We start from the raw sequence: 20,461 nt of genomic DNA on the forward strand, positions 1-20,461 counted from the left end.
AGTAGTGAGATAAACAACTAGCAAAATTAAAATTAAAATTACACCTTTCAATAAAAAAAGACACAGTAGCAATATTTGCAAAAATATATTGTTGTAAAAAATATGGAATATGTGATAAATATAGTTGTAAATTGCTTAAATATAATATTTCTTCGATTATATGAATTGTTCTATAAAATCTTTCTACATTGAATTACATCATTATTAGTTACAACAACATTAGTAACTGAGTGGAAGCCTATTTTGATCTTTCTCCATCTTTTCCTTTAATTACTACTTATTTCTCAAAAAAATGATTGATATAGGTTCACAAATACTAATTACTGCAATATTGTAGCTAAAACACCAGAAAATATGACAGAAACAGTGACTATAAAAACACCGGCAGCAACAAAAACATCAGCGTGTGCTTATAGCTTATTCAGGCAAAACCACATGATTTGAAGCATCATTGTAATTGGGTAATAATGACAACTCTGACCGGAGCGCATTAGAAGGTTCAGAAAGTAAATTAGCATAGAGTTTTAGCCTTGTAGGTATATTGATGGGCTTATGAAAAATGTTTTTGTTGTTATAACTAACTACAGGGATATTTTTATAAAAATAATATATTTCTGCTGAAACACTGCACAAAAATTTTATAGAGTCATTTGGTGTCACCCCCTCTGATGGTGTCACCTGGTGCAGTCTGCACCCCCCGGACCCCCCTATTGCTCACCCTTTCAGGTCTGTTTGAAAACCTTCCACCATGTCCCTTCAGGTCTGCTCCTGCTCCAAGCTACCCTCACTTTTGAGGACAGCCTGAGGAACATCCTGTACTTGTTCCTTTCACGTCCACAGCCCTCCCATGGCCTTTGGGACCAATTTGTGCTCTGTGCTGCTGTTTACATTTCTGGGGAGCAACCTATTCTTGCTTCATCCCACCTGGTCCGCTGACTCTTTACCCACTATATCTTCACACCCCTTCTTGACCCTGAATCTCTCTACAGTCCGCGGAATCTTCACTTGCTGCTAACTGGATAGCTTTTCCCTTTCAGATCCACATACACTTTAGGTTATTAAAAAGTGGAATTTTAGTTGCAAAGGCTAAAAAAATTGAAAAAAAGTTGCTTGTATTTTGAAAATATCAATGTTTTTTTAACATATCAAATTGTTGGTGGCTCAATATTTTACACAATAATTTGTTTTGGTCATGAGAAGGGAACCAGTTTGAAAAACAAAGTCTCTTGTGCTAGTCTCCACATTATATAATCAAGCAGGCTGTCAAATGTAATTTGATTTACACTTATCATTGCGCGGTGATGGTTTATACATCGATTTATTTTTTCTTCTGCAAAAATTAAGAAAATATTAATCAGAGATTTTATTTATCATTACACTTCTGGATTTTTATTATCAGGACTCCATAACAGTAATGAGTATATAAGTTCAGAAAAGTTCTTTAATTCATAGTCCAGTCTCACTTCTCACTCCTCCAAGTTCACTGGTTGCACAGAATTTAACATTTATGAAGTTTACCAGGCTTTGGTGCTTGAAATGTAAATGGTTACCGTTTAGGAAGGTTCTTGCCAGTTTTCAGAGAAGGATTTGTTGCTCGTTGGACATAAACTGATTCCTTCCGATCAGCCACTTCAGTGTCTTGCTGAAGAAACTTGCCCCATTATGGTTTTCCAGATGATAACATCTTTCTTTCAGGTCATCACAGAGTTCCTTTTCTGTTTCCCTTAATTCAAGTGAAACATTATACAGCCAGCCATCTCCTCTTGTATGAATCACAAGGGCTTTGAACAGGCTGAACTAAAATCTCACAACCCATCTTCAAAATGGGGTTTTTCCACAAGCTTGCCAACTTGTCATGTTCCAGTCCCAGCTGCTGCTGCTGAATTGTAGAACTGAATTCTCTCTCTCTCTCTCTCTCTCTCACTCACTCACTCACTCACTCACTCACTCACTCAGAGAAAACCACATGACCCTCTTACAACAGCATTCTGCACTCAGACAGACTGTGGCACCAGACCTAATCCTTTGAGTTCGTTCATCTGTTGCTTTCCAAAACAATAATCCATTATTCCGCAGCATGTCCAATTAACACCTACTTGTGAAGTCCTTATAGTCATTCTTCAAAGTTTTTGCAAAGTAGCCTGGACTGTCTGGCTTGAGCAGAGCTCTGGCATTTTAAATGAGATCTATTTTAACCTACACTAAAAAAAACCTGCCACAATTTATCTCCTTTAAAACATATCTATTTTTTTCTTTGGCTTGGCTTCGCGGACGAAGATTTATGGAGGGGTAAATGCCCACATCAGCTTCAGGCTCGTTTGTGGCTGACAAGTCCAATGCGGGACAGGCAGACACGGTTGCAGCGGTTGTAGGGGAAAATTTGTTGGTTGGGGTTGGGTGTTGGGTTTTTCCTCCTTTGTCTTTTGTCAGTGAGGTGGGCTCTGCGGTCTTCTTCAAAGGAGGTTGCTGCCCATCGAACTGTGAGGCGCCAAGATGCACGGTTTGAGGCGATATCAGCCTACTGGCAGTGGACAATGTGGCAGGCACCAAGAGATTTCTTTAGGCAGTCCTTGTACCTCTTCTTTGGTGCACCTCTGACATGATATAACACGATCTTGGGAAGGCGATGGTCCTCCATTCTGGAGACGTGACCTACCCAGCGCAGTTGGATCTTCAACAGCGTGGATTCGATGCTGTCGGCCTCTGCCATCGCGAGTACTTCGATGTTAGGGATGAAGTCGCTCCAATGAATGTTGAGGATGGAATGGAGACAACACTGGTGGAAGCGTTCTAGGAGCCGTAGGTGATGCCGGTAGAGGACCCATGATTCGGAGCCGAACAGGAGTGTGGGGATGACAACGGCTCTGTATACGCTTATCTTTGTGAGGTTTTTCAGTTGGTTGTTTTTCCAGACTCTTTTGTGTAGTCTTCCAAAGGCGCTATTTGCCTTGGAGAGTCTGTTGTCTATCTCGTTGTCGATCCTTGCATCTGATGAAATGGTGCAGCCGAGATAGGTAAACTGGTTGACCGTTTTGAGTTTTGTGTGCCCGATGGAGATGTGGGGGGCTGGTAGTCATGGTGGGGAGCTGGCTGATGGAGGACCTCAGTTTTCTTGAGGCTGACTTCCAGGCCAAACATTTTGGCAGTTTCCGCAAAACAGGACGTCAAGCACTGAAGAGCTGGCTCTGAATGGGCAACTAAAGCGGCATCGTCTGCAAAGAGTAGTTCACGGACAAGTTGCTCTTGTGTCTTGGTGTGAGCTTGCAGGCGCCTCAGATTGAAGAGACTGCCATCCGTGCGGTACTGGATGTAAACAGTGTCTTCATTGTTGAGGTCTTTCATGGCTTGGTTCAGCATCATGCTGAAGAAGATTGAAAAGAGGGTTGGTGCGAGAACACAGCCTTGCTTCACGCCATTGTTAATGGAGAAGGGTTCAGAGAGCTCATTGCTGTATCTGACCCGACCTTGTTGGTTTTCGTGCAGTTGGTTGAGGATGGAGATCTGTCGCTGAGGAAGATTTTGCCATCTGAGCTGCGCAGCAGGCTTTGGACTTGGGGTGAGGGGCTGTACACAGCCTATAGAGCCTCGTAAAAACCCCTGAAGTAGCCAATGTCTGCGCTGAGCTGGGTTCGTTTGGCGAGGCTAGTCGACCACTCATTTTGGATCTCCCGGAGTTTGCGCTGAAGATGGCTGCATGCGCGATGGAAGGCTTGTTTCTTCTCTGGCCAGGACGGCTTTGTAAGGTGAGCCTGGTGGGCAGCTCACTTCTTTGCCAGCAGCTCCTGGATTTCCTGGCTGTTTTCGTCGAACCAGTCCTTGTTTTTCCTGGAGGAGAAGCCCAGTACCTCTTCAGTGGATTGCAGTATGGTACTCTTCAGCTGATCCCAGAGGGTTTCAGGGGATGAGTCTGTGAGGCGGATTGCATCCTCGAGCTTTGCTTTGAGGTTTGCCTGGAAGTTTCCTCTCACTTCGTCTGACTGCAGGTTTCCAACATTGAACCTCTTTCTGGGGGCTTTACTGTTCCTGGGCTTTGGCTTGAAGTGAAGGTTGAGCTTGCAGCGAACCTGCCAGTGGTCAGTGTGTCATTCCGTGCTGGGCATAACCCTGGTGTGGAGCACATCTCATTTGTCTCTTTCTCGCACCAGGACGTAGTCCAGGAGGTGCCAGTGTTTGGATCGGGGATGCATCCAGGTAGTCTTCAGGCTGTCCCTCTGTTGAAAAAGGGTGTTTGTAATGACAAGCCGCTGTTCTGCGCAGAGCTCCAACAGGAGGCGCCCATTGTCGTTGCACTTGCCGACACCATGCTTGCCCAGGATTCCTGGCCAGGTTTCTGAGTCTTTGCCGACGCGAGCGTTGAAGTTGCCAAGGATGACAACCTTGTCGGCTGTAGGGGTGCGTTGAATGAGGTTGCACAGGTCAGTGTAGAACTTGTCCTTTTCTGCTGGTTCCGCCTGGAGGGTTGGAGCATAGACACTGATGACGGTGATGCGACGCTTGTTTTGAAGGGGGAGTCGCATGGACATGACCCGGTCCGAGGTTTTCGAGTTTGGAGGCAATGGAGTTCTTGACCATGAAGCCTACACCAGATAGGCATTGTTCATTCATAGGCTTGCCAGACCAGTAGAGTGTGTAGCCCTTGCCGCGTTCTTGGAGGCTGCCTAAATCTGCAAGGCGGACTTCACTGAGAGCGGCTATGTCGACGTCAAGTCTGAGGAGTTCATGTGCAATGAGGGCAGACCGATGTTCAGGTCTGTTGGCCTTGTCTAGCATGGTTCTGATGTTCCAGCATGATAGCTTGAGTTTGTGAGCATCATTTGAGGGGGAGGACGTGGAGGGGGAGGACGTGGACCTGTCCTCGGGCTTGCGCAAAGGAGCTTTTAGGTGGAGTGTAGTGTGGGCAGTACTGGCACCCATGGTTCGTGTGGCGTGGCCAAACAAGCTGGGACGTGGCAGCGAGGTCCTTGGGTCATAGGTTTTATATTGGAGTGGCCTTCTCCTATGCAGGTTTCTTACCCGGGCTGGAGGGGCCTGCCTCCCCTCCTAGGTAGGACCATACTGCCCGGACCGGGGCCGAGGCCACGCTGCTTTCCCTGTGCCCGGACCAGGCAAAAACATATCTATATACTATATAAAATATAACATAATATGTCACAATATGCACATTACTTACACATGCACTTAGAATTAGAAGGGGGTTAAGTTAAGTTCATAGTAATAAGTTAAAGTTTGATCCTGTTTTTATGTTTAAAGAAAATTAAAAGCAACCTTTGTTTAAGTAACCATTGTCTTGGTGAATTTCTATTGGTGCTGGGTTTTGGGGTTCTCTAGGCCCATAACAAAGTGCAAAAACATTTTTCCTTGAAATAGCATGTTTGAGACAGTTCCTGGCAATCAAATAAATATGTTGATTAATGAGACAGGTAATTGCATAAATTAGTGCCATAATTATTGTAATTGTTTTATTTTCATGTAATGAATATGCCTTAAATAAATCACTGGTCTGCTTTAGAATTGCATGAATAAACCAGTTATAATCATTTTGGACTTCAAAGATAACAGTGTAATTAGTAAGAAATTAGAACAAAGGCAGCCACAAAGGCTTTAAGAAAGAACTCTGATTATACCTGTTCATTTTGAATTATGGGAAAGAGCATTTCAAATGATGAATAATAATTATGAAGAACGAAAGCAGAATAAAGGAGAAGTCTTGAACTAACAATTGTCATTGAGCTCAAAATAAATTTGGAGAATTTGCAATGTTCTGAATTTTGTAAACTGGGAATATCTGAAACAGAAATCATTGCATCCTTTAAGAGGAAGATAGAAAAATGTCTCAGCAAGATTACCTTTTGGGTCGGGGGCATTTGTGGAAACAGGTAATGTTTTGGGTCCAATACTTCGATCAGAATTGGAAAATGAGATGTAACATAATTTTAAGTTGCAGAGAGGCTGAGGTAGGGATGGATGGATAGAGCAGAGAGTTGGTTGATTAATTGGCCACTGTAAATCATTTCTGGTGCACAGGTGAGTGATGGAATGGAGGGGCCGCTGATAGGAATGTGGAGTGAATAAAAAAATTAATGTAGGATTAGTGTAAAATGAATGATTGATAGTTGGCACACACTTGGTGGGCTGAAGGGCCTACTTCTGTGCTTGCCTCGGCATGAGATGCCAAAATGACTTACATGTAGGTATGTCATGTATGAAAGTCATTGGATCAGCTTTTTTAATATCAATCAATAACACTACATTTCTGACGCATCATGCCTAATCTGCTTCCTCGTGTTCACAGATGAAGCTTTACTCAATGACATGCTACAAATTTGATTCTAATCGTGTTATATGAACAATTATATTATATTCTGAACTAAAAGGAATATTATGGTCTCTGACTGTTTTGATTGGCTATTTTCTGTGTCCTAATGGACATTAACAAAGCAGTTTTATTTGCTGTGTTTATTCGAGCAATATTGCACAACCAGTTTTGTATTCAGGATCTCTCTGAAATCCAACTTCTTTCATGCATTAATAAAACTTAAATGGCACATACTACTTTCTCTACATTAGCCCAGAAATTGTATAATTTTCCAATAGAATTTCATATGGGCTTTCACCAGAAACACTCTATTCTTCAGCTCTCACCTGACCTTGGAAGTTTATAGTTCATAAAATGAGTGGAATTGGATCAATAGAAGAAGTTATGAACTCCTCTCAGTTTTCCTACCTGTTTAAATGTCTGTTCATTGTGCCCATTGGATGTCATTTTCCTCTGCCCTTTTGGTCAAGCCACCCCACCACCTCATTCTAACCAATTTTAAACATACAGCTTCACCAGGTTTCATTTCTCATAACATTGATTCCAAGATGTCAGAGATGGGCCCACTTGAAACATAGCTGATTTAATGATCTACACTTTTTTTTGTAATATTTTATTTATAATTTTATCAACAACCATATCAAATACAAAACATCAAGAGAACCCCCTCAGTCCACCTCCTCCCCTCTACATGTGTCCTATTAAACAGAGAACAAAGAAAAAAGAAAAAAAACGTTGATCACTTTTTGTGTGGACAAAGTTGGTCCATCCTACACATTACTTTCAAGTGCCCATGAGACGGAACTGAACTTCAAGTTTCCAATTGTTACATGATGCTCATTATCAATCCAACTTATCTTGTTGGAATAATTTGCTGTAGTGCTTTAATGCTTTATTAGAAATAAAAAGTTCATTATTGAGGAAACAACAATGACTTTATGTTCAAATTTCTAAGCTTATAGGATCACAAGTAGCATGAATTGATAAGATGTGGCAGCCCAGCATGGCGATCAAGCCGGAGCTCCGGGTGGTGAACGCAACCAAAGACCAGCAGCCTGCACAGTAGCACTGGCCCCAACAAGCGAACCAATGGGTGAACGTCATGGGCAATTAAAGGCCAGCGACCCCAAAATGGCACTGGCCTTACTGCACAGACAACAGACAGGGACAGTGTATGGGGAGAAATGGCATTGTTATACAGGAAAGAACCCACGCACGGGAATGTTATGCACATTGTGATGTCAGCCACGGGGGGCCACGGCAGGAACAGTGCAAGTATAAAAGTCGGGCATGAGCCCTAATAAAACTTAGAGCTTAACCTGACTACACTACGTGTGTGTGTCTTCTTTCGAGTAGTGCATGGCTACAATTGGTGACCCCAATAGTTTAGACAGCATCTAAACCCAGCGATGAGCGAATAGGCAGCAGTCAACATGGTAGCTCTCAAGCTGCCAACCTACTGGATGAATCAACCATGCATGTGGTTTGACCAGGCTGAGGCACAGTTCCATATCCAGCAGATCCCAGCAGAATCCACCCAGTACTACCGTGTGATGAGCACCCTGGACCAGGACACGGCAGGCCAGGTGGCCAACTTCATCCAGGAGCTCCCAACAAAAGGTGCGTACACTGCCTTCAAGGACTTGCTGATCAAGACCTTCGGGCTCTTATGCCATGAGAGGGGAACATCTGCTCCACCTGGACAGAGGACAGGCCCCCATTAACCCTCATGAACGAGATGCTGAGCCTTCTGGGCAAACATGAGACCACCGGTGCAGGCCACCATGCACGTTTTAGGGAAACGTTGGGGCCTGGCATCGCTAATAGGCATAATAGCTGGCCACCAAGACAGCCTCCTGTGCATTTAGGACTGCCAGTCCAGATGATGCTTCCTTGTGGAAGAGGTCAGCATCCTGCTCCTGTCGAGGCAGGACACCAGGAACAGGCAGTCAGCCCCCATTCTGAGGGGTGCCAACAACAACACGATTTGGACCTACTGTACCTGCAAGGTCCAAATGCAGGTGAGAGACAGCCTCTTCTCATGGGTGTTCCCGCTGGCCGCAGTGGAACAGTCGCTCCTCGGGGTAGACCTCCTGCACAGCCACAGCCTGCTAATGGATCTCAAGGGAAGGAGATTGGTCCATGCCAAGACTTTTCAAACCTTCCACCTCAAAGACGCCAGGCTCCCAGCACTCTATCTGGACTCTGTACAGAGATCGGACAATGAGTCTGCCAGGGTCCTGGCCGTGTTCCCTGCAGTACTCACCCCCAATTCACCATGGTGATGCCCTGACATGGAGTACAGCACCACACCCTGAGCCAGGGCCCACCGCGCCACGCAAGGGCAAAACGCCTTCCTCTGGAGAAGCTCCAACTGGTGAAGGAGGAATTCAGGAAGCTGGAGGAGCTCAGCATCCTACGGCCGTAGGAGAGTTCATGGGCTTCTCCCTACACATGGTACCCAAAGCAACTGGGGGCTGGAGACCATGCAGTGACTACCACTGGCTAAACAAAGCCACAACAACGGATCGGTACCCCTTGCCGCACATCCAGAATTTTGCGGCTAACACACAGGGAAGGATCTTCTCCAAGGTGGACCTCGTGTGGGGCTATCATCAGATCCCGGTACACCTCAATGATAGCCCCAAGGCCGTCATCATCACCCCGCTCGGCCTCTTCAAATTCCTCCCAATGTTGTTCGGGCTAAAGAACGCTGCACAGATCTTCCAGCGATTCATGGACGCAATGGGCTAAGACCTGGATGGCACCTTCGTGTACCTGGATTACATCCTGATGGCGAGCAGGAACCAATAGGAGCATATGGCACACCTCCGCAACCTCTGCACCTGACTGAGCGGGTTCGGCCTGACGATCAACCCAGCCAAATGCAAGTTCCAATTGTAGGGCGTTGACTTCCTGGGGCATAGGATAACCAGGGAAGGAGTCACACTGCTACTCAGCAAAGTGGAGGCCATCCAGAAGTTCCTCAGACCCAACAAGACCAAGGGACTACAGGAGTTCATGGGATGATCAATTTCTATCACAGGTTCATTCCCTCAGCTGCCTGAATCACTTGGCCCTTATTCGCCTGGATGGCAGGCAAGGCGAAGGACATCACCTTGGACGAGGAGTCAGCAGAATCTTTCGTGAAGGCCAAGGAAGCCCTGGAAGACACCGCTCTCCTGGCACATCCCAGGTCAGACGCTCCAACAGCCCTGATGGTGGATGTCTCAGGAATGGCCATCAGTGGAGTTCTGGAGCAGCAGATCGAAGGAAGTTGGTGGACGCTGGCTTTCTTCAGCAAACATCTGCGGCCTCCAGAACTGAAGTACAGCGCTTTCAACAGAGAGCTACTGGCGCTGTACTTAGCCATCCACCACTTCAGGTACTTCCTAGAGGGAAGGTCTTTCAAGGCTTTCATAGATCACAAGCCCCTGACTTTCGCCTTGGCTAAGATCTCGGACCCTTGGTCAGCCCGCCAGCAATAACATCTGCCTTACATCTCGGAGTACACCACAGATGTAAGCCACGTCTCTGGCAAAGACAACATAGTGGCCGACACACTGTCCAGGCAAAGTATCCATGTACTATTGAGGGGAGTGGACTTCGTGGCTCTGGTGGATGTACAGCAGAAAGACGAGGAGATGCCCTAATACAGGGCTGCCATATCAGGACTGCAGCTCCAGGCCATCCCAGATGGCACAGATAACACCACCCTCCTGTGCAATGTGGCTACTGGTCAGGTCAGACCCATCATCCTAGCAGCTTGGAGACAACAGGTTTTTGACTCCATCCACGGATTGGCTAACCCATCTGTCAGGACCACGATCTGGCTGGTGGTCAGCAAATATGTGTGGCATGGATTGTGGAAACAGAGTAGTGTGTGGGCGAAGGTATGCATGCAGTGCCAAACAACCAAGGTACAACAGCACACTAACCCCATCTCAGCACTTCGAGCCCACAGAACAAAGGCTTGACCACATCCACATGGACATAGTAGGTCCGTTGCCTGTATCCCAGGGTTCCCACTATCTGTTCAGAAGCAGTCCCACTGGCGGGCACATCCATAACCTCGTGCAACAGGGTCTCACATCACATCCAACAGAGGGGCCCAGTTCACCTCCAGTCTGTGGTCCGACCTCGCCAGCCTATGGGGTGCCCAGCTGGATCACACAACAGCTTATCATCTACAGTCCAATGGGTTGGTGGAGCACTTCCACAGGCATCTCAAAACCAGACTCAAGACCAGACTCCAAGGATCCAACTGGGTATAGACGAGCTACCATTGGCACTGTTGGGCATCCAAACGGCACCCAAGGAGGACCTCAACACCTCTTCAGCCGAACCCCTCTACAGAGCTCCATTGGTGGTCCTGGGAGAATTTGTACCATCCCCAGATGGACAGCAGGATGACTCTGCAGTGTTCCTCAGCAGGCTGAGGGAAAGAGTCAGCAACCTGGCCCTGATTCCACCTTCCAGGCAAGGACACGCGAGGACCAACATACCCAAAGACCTGCAGGACTTTGAGTGTGTTTTCATTTGCAGGTTTCACATCGTCCACCACTTCAGAGGCCTTATGAAGATCCGTTCCGGGTCATCCGCAACAATGAGGCCACATTCGAATTGGAGGTCGGAGGCAAGACGGAGGTCTTCACCACAGACAGGCTGAAGCCAGCACATCTGGCCCGGTACGTCCAGTCGAGACACCAGCACCGAAGAGGTAGGCCACCGAAGGCTGCAGAGACTTTGCCTCTGGGCACCAAAGACAATAACAAGGACAATATCGCCGGTTCTGGGGGTGTGGTTTTGTAGTGTCCCACTGAGGCACCTGGCGCAATCAAAGGCCAGCAGCCCGCGCAGCGGCACTGGCCCCAACAAGTGAACCGACGGGTGAATGGCAAGGGCAGTTTAAAGGCCAACGACCCCCAAATGGCGCTGGCCTTGCTATGCAGCCAACAGACAGGGAGAGTGCACAGGGAAGAAGGGCATTGTTATGCAAAATGTACCAACGCGCGAGAATCCCGCTTTTGTTATGCATGTTGTTACGTCAGCCAAGGGGGGCCATGGCAGGAACAGTGCAAGTATAAAAGTTGGGCCTGAGGCCTAATAAAATTCAGAGCTTAACCTGACTACACTACATTTATGTGTCTTCTTTCGAGTAGCGCACGGCTACAAAGAATCAATTTTCTGTCCACAACTTTTGATTTGATTATTAATAAAGCAACAAATGCAACACCTCAAGCCATAGAACAACAGAACATGACAGTATAGAAAACAGGCCCTTCAGTCATTCTAGTCTAACTATTATTCTGCCGTCCCACTAATCTGTACCCAGTCCATACCCTTCCCATCCATGCACGTGTCCAAATTTTTCTTAAATCTGGTTTGTATCTCAAAATCTGTAAATCTGCTCAAACAAAAGAACCCCGATTTTTTTTTAGCACATTTTGATATTTGCATTTAAAATGTCTTTGTTCACTCAATCTTCCAACATCTGAATTCCTTCTGTTTTTCTGAATGTATCTGCACCGTACTTCCTCATCCTTTCTACGATGAGGAGCCGAAAGCTGTTCTGAGTAGCAGATTTGATTTCATAATTATTACATGTTGACTTCCATTTTCTACACTTCTTGCCATAAAATTCAAGATTCTCTTGACTTTCTTCATGGATGCTGCTGTGGAATGTGGCTATAAATGTGCAAAATGCAAATTTCCACTGAGCATCATTGGAATGTAGATCTTCATTATTCTAATGTGGATTAGGCTCAGTTCATTAATGGGAATTCTTATAAACAGCAGATAGATATTGCTCTTCATTGGAGGGAAATTATTGAAGCTGTTTCCCATGGATAGACATTTCAGTTAAAGGATATATGCAAAATCAACAGATATTAAAATTAAATTGGGAACAAGAATCATTTTCTGAATTGTGTGCTGCTCCAGTCAATTGGAGGTGTTTCTTTACACTTCAGTCCATTTTCTTCAGCCTTTGTTCCATTATCTATTGATCCCCTTAGTCCTGAAAACCTCAAATACTACGCCCAGTTTCTATAACCTTTAACCATATAACCATATCTTTTTTCTTTGGCTTGGCTTCGCGGACGAAGATTTATGGAGGGGGTAAAAAGTCCACGTCAGCTGCAGGCTCGTTTGTGGCTGACAAGTCCGATGCGGGACAGGCAGACACGATTGCAGCGGTTGCAAGGGAAAATTGGTTGGTTGGGGTTGGGTGTTGGGTTTTTCCTCCTTTGCCTTTTGTCAGTGAGGTGGGCTCTGCGGTCTTCTTCAAAGGAGGTTGCTGCCCGCCAAACTGTGAGGCGCCAAGATGCACGGTTTGAGGCGTTATCAGCCCACTGGTGGTGGTCAATGTGGCAGGCACCAAGAGTTTTCTTTAGGCAGTCCTTGTACCTTTTCTTTGGTGCACCTCTGTCACGGTGGCCAGTGGAGAGCTCGCCATATAATACGATCTTGGGAAGGCGATGGTCCTCCATTCTGGAGACGTGACCCATCCAGCGCAGCTGGATCTTCATAAGCGTGGACTCGATGCTGTCGACCTCTGCCATCTCGAGTACTTCGACGTTAGGGGTGTAAGCGCTCCAATGGATGTTGAGGATGGAGCGGAGACAACGCTGGTGGAAGCGTTCTAGGAGCCGTAGGTGGTGCCGGTAGAGGACCCATGATTCCATATAGCCATATAGCCATAACCATATAACCATATAACCATTTACGGAGCGGAAATAGGCCATGTTGGCCTTTCGAGTCCGCACCGGTTCACTGATTTTGTGCGCCCTCTAATGGTCCCGTTCTTCTTCTTCTTAACCAGGGTCTCAATATCTCTTGAAAACCAAGGTTCCATACACCTTCCGTACATCTTACCTGTAATTCAGATCCTTTATATAAAAAAGTTAGACAGAGTTTAAACAGGTCTTAGATAACCTTCACTGTCCAATATACCATAATTTTGCTGTCACCCACAAACCTGCTAACTACATTGTCATCCAAGTCAATAATATAAACAATGAACAGTTGGCCCAGCAGCAATTCCCATAATACATCACTGGTCCAGTCCTCGGATCAAAGTAGCAGCTTTCCACTACAACTCTTTCTCTTGACACATTAAGATCTGTTTCAGATTCCAGAATTACTCCCTGGCTTAGTTCAAGGGTGAACTTGGTTGACTTAGTGGAGGCAAAAAGATTTATGAGACACGGAAGAGAATTTCAAATTTCCATTACCTGTTCTGTGAAATTGTAAAAATGATTTTTGTCTCTCTGAGTCTGGTGTTATTTTGAGATGATGCCTCTTTTGTTCTGGATCAGTGGGTCTCAACCTTTTTCTTTCCACTCACATACCACTTTAAGTATTCCCTATGCCAAAAGTGTATGTGGGTGGAAAGAAAAAGTGGGAAAACCACTGTTTTAATCGTACCTAATTGACTCGTTATGTGCACGGTTTCTTAACTCCAAAAGAAATTGGCCAGTAACAATTTTTCTCATGCAAAATATTTCCAGAACAATTGGGTCGAGAGCAGTGATTCTCAACCTTCCATTCCCACTCACATATGTCCTTAAGCAATCCCTTATTAATCACAGAGCACTGATGGCTTAGGGATTACTTAAAGTGGTATATGAGTGGAAAGAAAAAGGTTGAGAGCCACTGCTCTGGACTCAGGAAATTGTATCTTTATGGGTAGCTGTATACAATTGTTCAGTGCTTAGTATAGTGCTGCTACCTGCTGGATAAAATGTATCATGCAACTAAATATAAATCCTTGCAAATAAGAGTGGAAATCACTCAAATACCTCTTTCATCAAATACAAAGACTCAAAACAGAAAAAAAGACATTTTAATTATTAACATTAATACTAATACAAATAATTAAGAAAGAATAATAGGTTTGTGTAAATAGTGGTGACAACAAAACCACTGGATCATGGTCTTACAAATGGAAAAATGGCTACAGACCCAGAACAATTGCAGAACAATGTGCCCTCTTGTGTTTATGTTTGTCCCACTTGCCTGCATTCAGCCTATAACCCTCCAATCCTCTCCCATCTATGTAGTTAAACCTCCACAATCCCCACTTTGTCTGACAACTCATTCAAATTCATACCATTCGGAGTGAAGAATTGTCCTCTCATTTTATAGTTATGTACTCTCCTACTCTAGCAAACAGACTATCAGTGTTTATCTTGCAAATATCTCTCATGATTTTGTAGATTTCCATAAGTTTATCTCTTAGCCTCCTCTGCTCTATAGGTATAGTTTTTCCTGTATCTCACAATAACTTCACTTCCCTAATCCTGGCAACAACTTCATAAATCTCTGCTAACCCTTTCTAACTTTATAATCTCCTTCCTGTAGTTAGGTGACCAAAATGGCACACAATATTCCTGTGGTGGAACACACTATACAAGCATGACCTCACTGGACTGGACAGGCTGGCCCAACTTCCATATCTGTAGCTCCTCCCAGTAAGATCCCTAATGAAGGCTGATATCCTTAGTCTCTTCCCTCATACTTGCCTTGGACGTGAGCCAGCAGCATGTAGAAGCCTGCCAAGGTTTTCTATTTAATAAAGCCTTTGACTACTTGCTTTGTGTCTGCAGGTGGTCATTGATCATGCCACAATTTATTCACCAATTTTATTTGCCAGGGACAAGGAAATTAAACTGGAGAAGCTGGAAACCGATCCAAAGGAACTAGAAGCCTCCGTCAGGATAGATATATGGCTACATTGCTCGAAGGCCTATATGAGGCACCATGAAATCACAACGGACGGTGATAGATAAGATCTGCTCTTTGCGGTGGGCCACCGAGCTTACCCAGATAATCCGTGACTGTAAAGGGTATGACGAGGCAATGACCCTACTGCGACAGCAATACAATGAACAACATGTATGCTCACTACCAAATAGGCACCCAACACCAAGGCCCCGATGAGTCAATCGATAATTTCATAAGGGCAATGCAGGAGCTGGGGTGAGCCTGTGGATACCAAGCTGGGACTGCAGTGACCTAGGAAGAGGAGCTCAGCTGTGATGGGCTAAGTCGTGGGCAACTCCTAGGGAAGGGTGGCCAGACCCTACAGGAAGTGGTGCAGATGGCCTAATTGCTGGAGACTGCCCAAAAGAGCGGAGTGCCTACTCAACAGGCCACACGGCCACCAGGTGGGGAGAACTGGTGATGCCAACTTGGGACTCAGGGTCCCTGTCTGCTGCTACCACCAGGATAGCTGACATGGTCAACGAGATAGCACGTTACAGGGTCTTCTCCACAACTGACCTAAAGTCGGCCTATCATCAGCTCCCAATCCATGTGTGGGACAAGCCCTACACTGCTTTCAAGGCAGACGGTCATCTCTACCAGTTCCACCGAGTTCCGTTCAGGGCCACTAACGGGGTCTCTTTCTTCCAGCGCGAAATGGACCGCATGGTAGATCAGCACAAGCTGAGAGTGACCTTCCCATATCTGGACAATGTCACCATCTACGGCCATGACTATCATGACCATGATGCCAACCTGGAGAGATTTCTCCAGATGGCCGAGGAGCTGAACTTCACTTATTACAAAGAGAAGTGTGTATTCAGCACCACCCGCCTCACCATCCTGGGGTACATCGTGGCACATGGTGTCATCGGCCCTGATCCAGAGCGCATGTGCCCATTAATGTAGCTACCCCTCCCACACACACTCAACGCCCTCCGCAGGTGCCTCGGCCTCTTTTCTTACTACTCCCAGTGGGATCCCCACTTCTCGGACAAGGTCCGCCCACTGGCGCAGGCCACCACCTTTCCCCTCCGACCAGAGGCGCAGGCAGTCTTTACCCAATCAGGCAGGACATCACAGATGCCATGATGCATGAAGTGGATGATGACTCCCCATTCCAGGTGGAGTGCAATGCCTCCGATGTGAACCTTGCTGCCACCCTGAACCAGGAGGGGTGACCCATTGTCTTCTTTTCAAGAACCCTCCATGGTTCTGAGCTCAGGCACTCTGCCATTGAAAAGGAGGCCCAAGTGATCGTGGAAGTGGTCTGCCACTGACGTCACTACCTGGCCATCAGGAGGTTCACCCTCCGCACCGACCAGTGTGCAGTGACGTTCATGTTCAGCACCACCCACAAAGGCAAGATCAAAAATGACAAGATCTTGCGCTGGACAGTTGAGCTCGCAACATTCAGCTGTGACATCCAGTACCAACCAGGGAAGTTCAACGACTCCCCCGATGCCCTCTCTCAGACCTGCATGTTGGCCTAGGCCGACCAGCTGCAGGCACTGCACAAATCCCTCTGCCACCCAGGCATTACATGCATCTACCGTTTCATTAAATCCCGAAACTTCCCATACACTGTCCAGGAAGTTCGGACTATGACTGAGGCATGCCAGGTGAAATGCAAGCCTCACTTCTTCTGCCCACCCCAGGCCCATGTCATGAAGGCCACCCGGTCCTTCGAACGCCCTTCAAGGGCCCCCTGCCTTCCACAAACTGGAATGTCTACTTCCTCGCAGTGATAGATGAGTACTCCCATTTTCCTTTCGCCATCCCATGCCCAGACATCCACACAGCGACCGTCATCAGGGCATTGACACAGATCTTCACTCTTTTCGCCTACCCCGTGTTCATCCACAGCAACCGGGCGTCCAGTTTCATGAGTGAGGAATTACGCCAGTACCTGTCAACAAGGGGCATCGCAACTAGCTGAATGACTAGTTACAACCCGAGGGGCAATGGGCAGGTGGAGCATGAAAACAGGGTGATCTGGAAGGCAGTTCTCCTGGCCCTTAAGTTAAAAGGCTGGTCCATGGACCACTGGCAGGATGCCCTCCCCGACGCACTCCATGCCATCAGGTCGCTCCTGTGCACGACTACTAACGAGACCCCCCATGAACGCCTGTTTTCATTCCCCAGAAAATCGGTGACTGGAATCTCCCTCCCAGTATGGCTCAAGTATCCAGGACCAGTGCTCCTGCGAAAACACACACAGGCCCACAAGGCCGACCCCCTGGTCGAGCAGGTGTTCCTCCTACATACCAACCACAACTACGCCTATGTCAGGTACCCCAATGGCTGGGAGGACACCTTCTCAACCAGGGATCTGGCCCCAGCGGGTGCACCCACCTCAACACAGCAGCCTCCACCACCCCAGGACTATGATGCCAACCTGGAGAGATTTCTCCAGGTCGGTCCGATGTGTCTTCCCCATCTTGAACACTCATTGCACACTCACGCCGTGGAGGACAACCCTTCTCCCCCACCCCTACAATGCCTCACATGCTTGCCAATCCAGGCCACCTCGGCCACCCCACCGCGCTGCCCCATGCCAACCGCCTCAGCGCCTGCCCTAGCCGCCCTGTTTAGCACTCAGACACCCAGCACATCCTCGCCGACCTTTGACCAGGAGCCAACCCTGTGACGGTCACAGAAACTCCAATGGCCACTGGACCATCCATCTAAACCTGTAAATACACATACACCACCTGAGAATGTTGCTAAACCCCCCCCCCCCACCCTGGGACAATTTCAAAGAAGGGGTGGATGTGGTGATACACCACTAGCCTGCTGCAGGGGGCAATCTCTGTATTTGCAGGAAGATCACCGGAGGACAGGCCACACCTGCCCGGCTGTCAATCACCCGACCGGGATATAATCCTGAGCCGGCCCCTTCCGAGCCAGTCACTCAGGAGCCACCAGTACAGCTACCACAGTAGCAGGGACTTTTAGCAGAATAAAGCTTGTTGTGCAGTCTTTCTCGAGTTTGTGTCTGCTTACTGCTGCAGACATGCATCACAAACACCATGACCATTAACACCATCTATCACCCCACCTCAACCTGAGGCAACACCAGGTTCCTCAGGAATTTCTTGCAACACTCCCACCTTCACCTTCTGATGATGGGGCCCTTCAATAATGATGATCACTGTGGGGTCTTTGTAGCTTCCTTCCTCATACTAGCCACCACCACAATAACTGCCATCACTCACTGATTCAACAAAATTGAATAAATAATTTTATTTGTTTTTATTAATCTTTCTTAAATGTCTGCATGGCACATTTATGTATTAGAAATGTTTTGGGTCATTATTTAGAAGTTTGGTGATGCTTTTGTAACTAGAAATAAACCGTAGGAACATAAGTCTTTTTATCATTGGGCCTATGGTAAAATTGGTTTTAAATTTGTTTAACATTGTTTCACTTAAATTAGCACTTTCCAAGAACGTATCAATAATGTTAAGTGAGGACTTGCTGTATATACTTTGGCAAAAACTTCTGAGGAGAGGTTCTTGCAATCTGAAATGGTACTGCAATCAAATTCATTTGTAATATTCAACTGGACCTTTTTATCTCTACCACCACCAATCCTCTTTCTCCCCCCTCCCTCGGGCTACCCCTCCTACCCTTCTCTCCCTCCCCATCCTCTCCCCTCGTACTTCCTTACCCCCCCTCCTCCCCCCAACCCTTCTCTCCCTGCCAATCTCCCCAACACTCTTCCCCCTCCTACCTCCCCCACTTTCCTTCTCCATCCTCTGATCTCTCCAAACCCCCCCCCCCCTTCCCCTAACACCCTCCACCACACCAACTCCCACTCTGACCCTTGCCTGGTTTTTACCATCCCCTCTGACCTTTCCCTCTTGGAGGTGAAGTGCTCTATCTCAGCAGAGGTCTCACCTTCGTCCCCCTCTGTCCACACCTCAAAGAGTTCCGCGCACACCACGATGCTGAACTCTTCTTCTGTTGCCTCCACCTCCAGGTCCACTACTTGGGCTGCAACTCTCCAACCCCACCCAATCCCTGACCCTTTCACCTGCTTCAAAACCTCTTTCTCCTCCAGGACACCTCCTCATGGCCAGCTGCCCACTCTGGACCTTTTTATCTCCAACTGCCGCCAGGACATCAACTGTCTCAACTTCACTACTCCTCTCCCCTACTTCAACCACACCTCCTCAGAATGCTCCACCCTTCACTCTCTCCGCAACAAACCTAACCTCACTATCAAATCCACAGACAAGGGTGGTGCTGTTGTCATCTGGCGCACTGACCTCTACCTTGCTGAGGCCAGTTGACAGCTCTCAGACACCTCCTCCTATCAACCCCTCCCACAGGACCCCACTATCACCCATCAAGCCACCGTCTCCAACACCAACTCTTACCTCATTGACTCTGGGCACCTCCCCCCCAAAGCCACCAACCTCATTGTCTCCCATCTTTGCACCTCCCATTTCTACCTCCTACCCAAGATACATAAACCTAACCATCCAGGCAGACCCATTGTTTCTGCTTGCTCTTGTCCCACGGAACTAGTTTCATCCTGTGATATATACAGTGGTGATAGGTTCCCACTGTATATATTTGTATATATTTGCATATAGTAATAATGATTGGCTGAGAGCTGTAGCCACACTCACTAGCAGGTCATAAAGGGCTGCACCAAACCAGATCCAGGTCAGTCTGGACTGGTCGACCTTGATGTACTACGCTCCAGTCTTTTGTTAATAAAAGCCTTGGTTTGAGTCAACAAGTCTGAGTCATTTGACGTGCTACACATCCTATCTTTACTCCATCTTTTCTCCCCTAGTTCAATTCCTTCAAGACTTCAGATTCCCTGATCTGGACCACCTCATCTTCACGATAGATGTCCGATCCCTTTACACCTCCATTCCCCACACAGTGGGCCTCAAAGTACTTTGCTTTTTTTCCTGGTCCTTACACCTGAGCAGTCACCTTCCACCACCACCTTTCTCCTCCTGGCAGAACTTGTCCTCACTCTTAATTTTTCATTTAACTCATCCCACTACCTCCAGATTAAAGGAGTAGCCATGGGTACTTGCATGGGTCACAGCTATGCCTGCCTGTTAATGGGTTTTGTGGAGCAAAACATGCTACAAACCAACACAGACAAGACCCCCCCCCCCGCCCAACTCTTCCTCCAGTACATTGATGACTACATCAGGGTGGCCTCAGGCACCCCTGATGAGCTCATCAATTTCGTGGCCAATTTCCACCCTGACCTCAAACTCACCTGGTTCATCTCTGATCACACTCTCCCTTTTCTGGATCTCTCTGTCTCCATATTAGGAGATAGACTTTCCTTTGACATTTATTACAAGCCCTCTAACTCCCACAACTACCTGGACTACACATCCT

This window comes from Narcine bancroftii, chromosome 5, assembly GCF_036971445.1.
Source record: "Narcine bancroftii isolate sNarBan1 chromosome 5, sNarBan1.hap1, whole genome shotgun sequence".
Lineage (NCBI taxonomy): Eukaryota > Metazoa > Chordata > Chondrichthyes > Torpediniformes > Narcinidae > Narcine > Narcine bancroftii.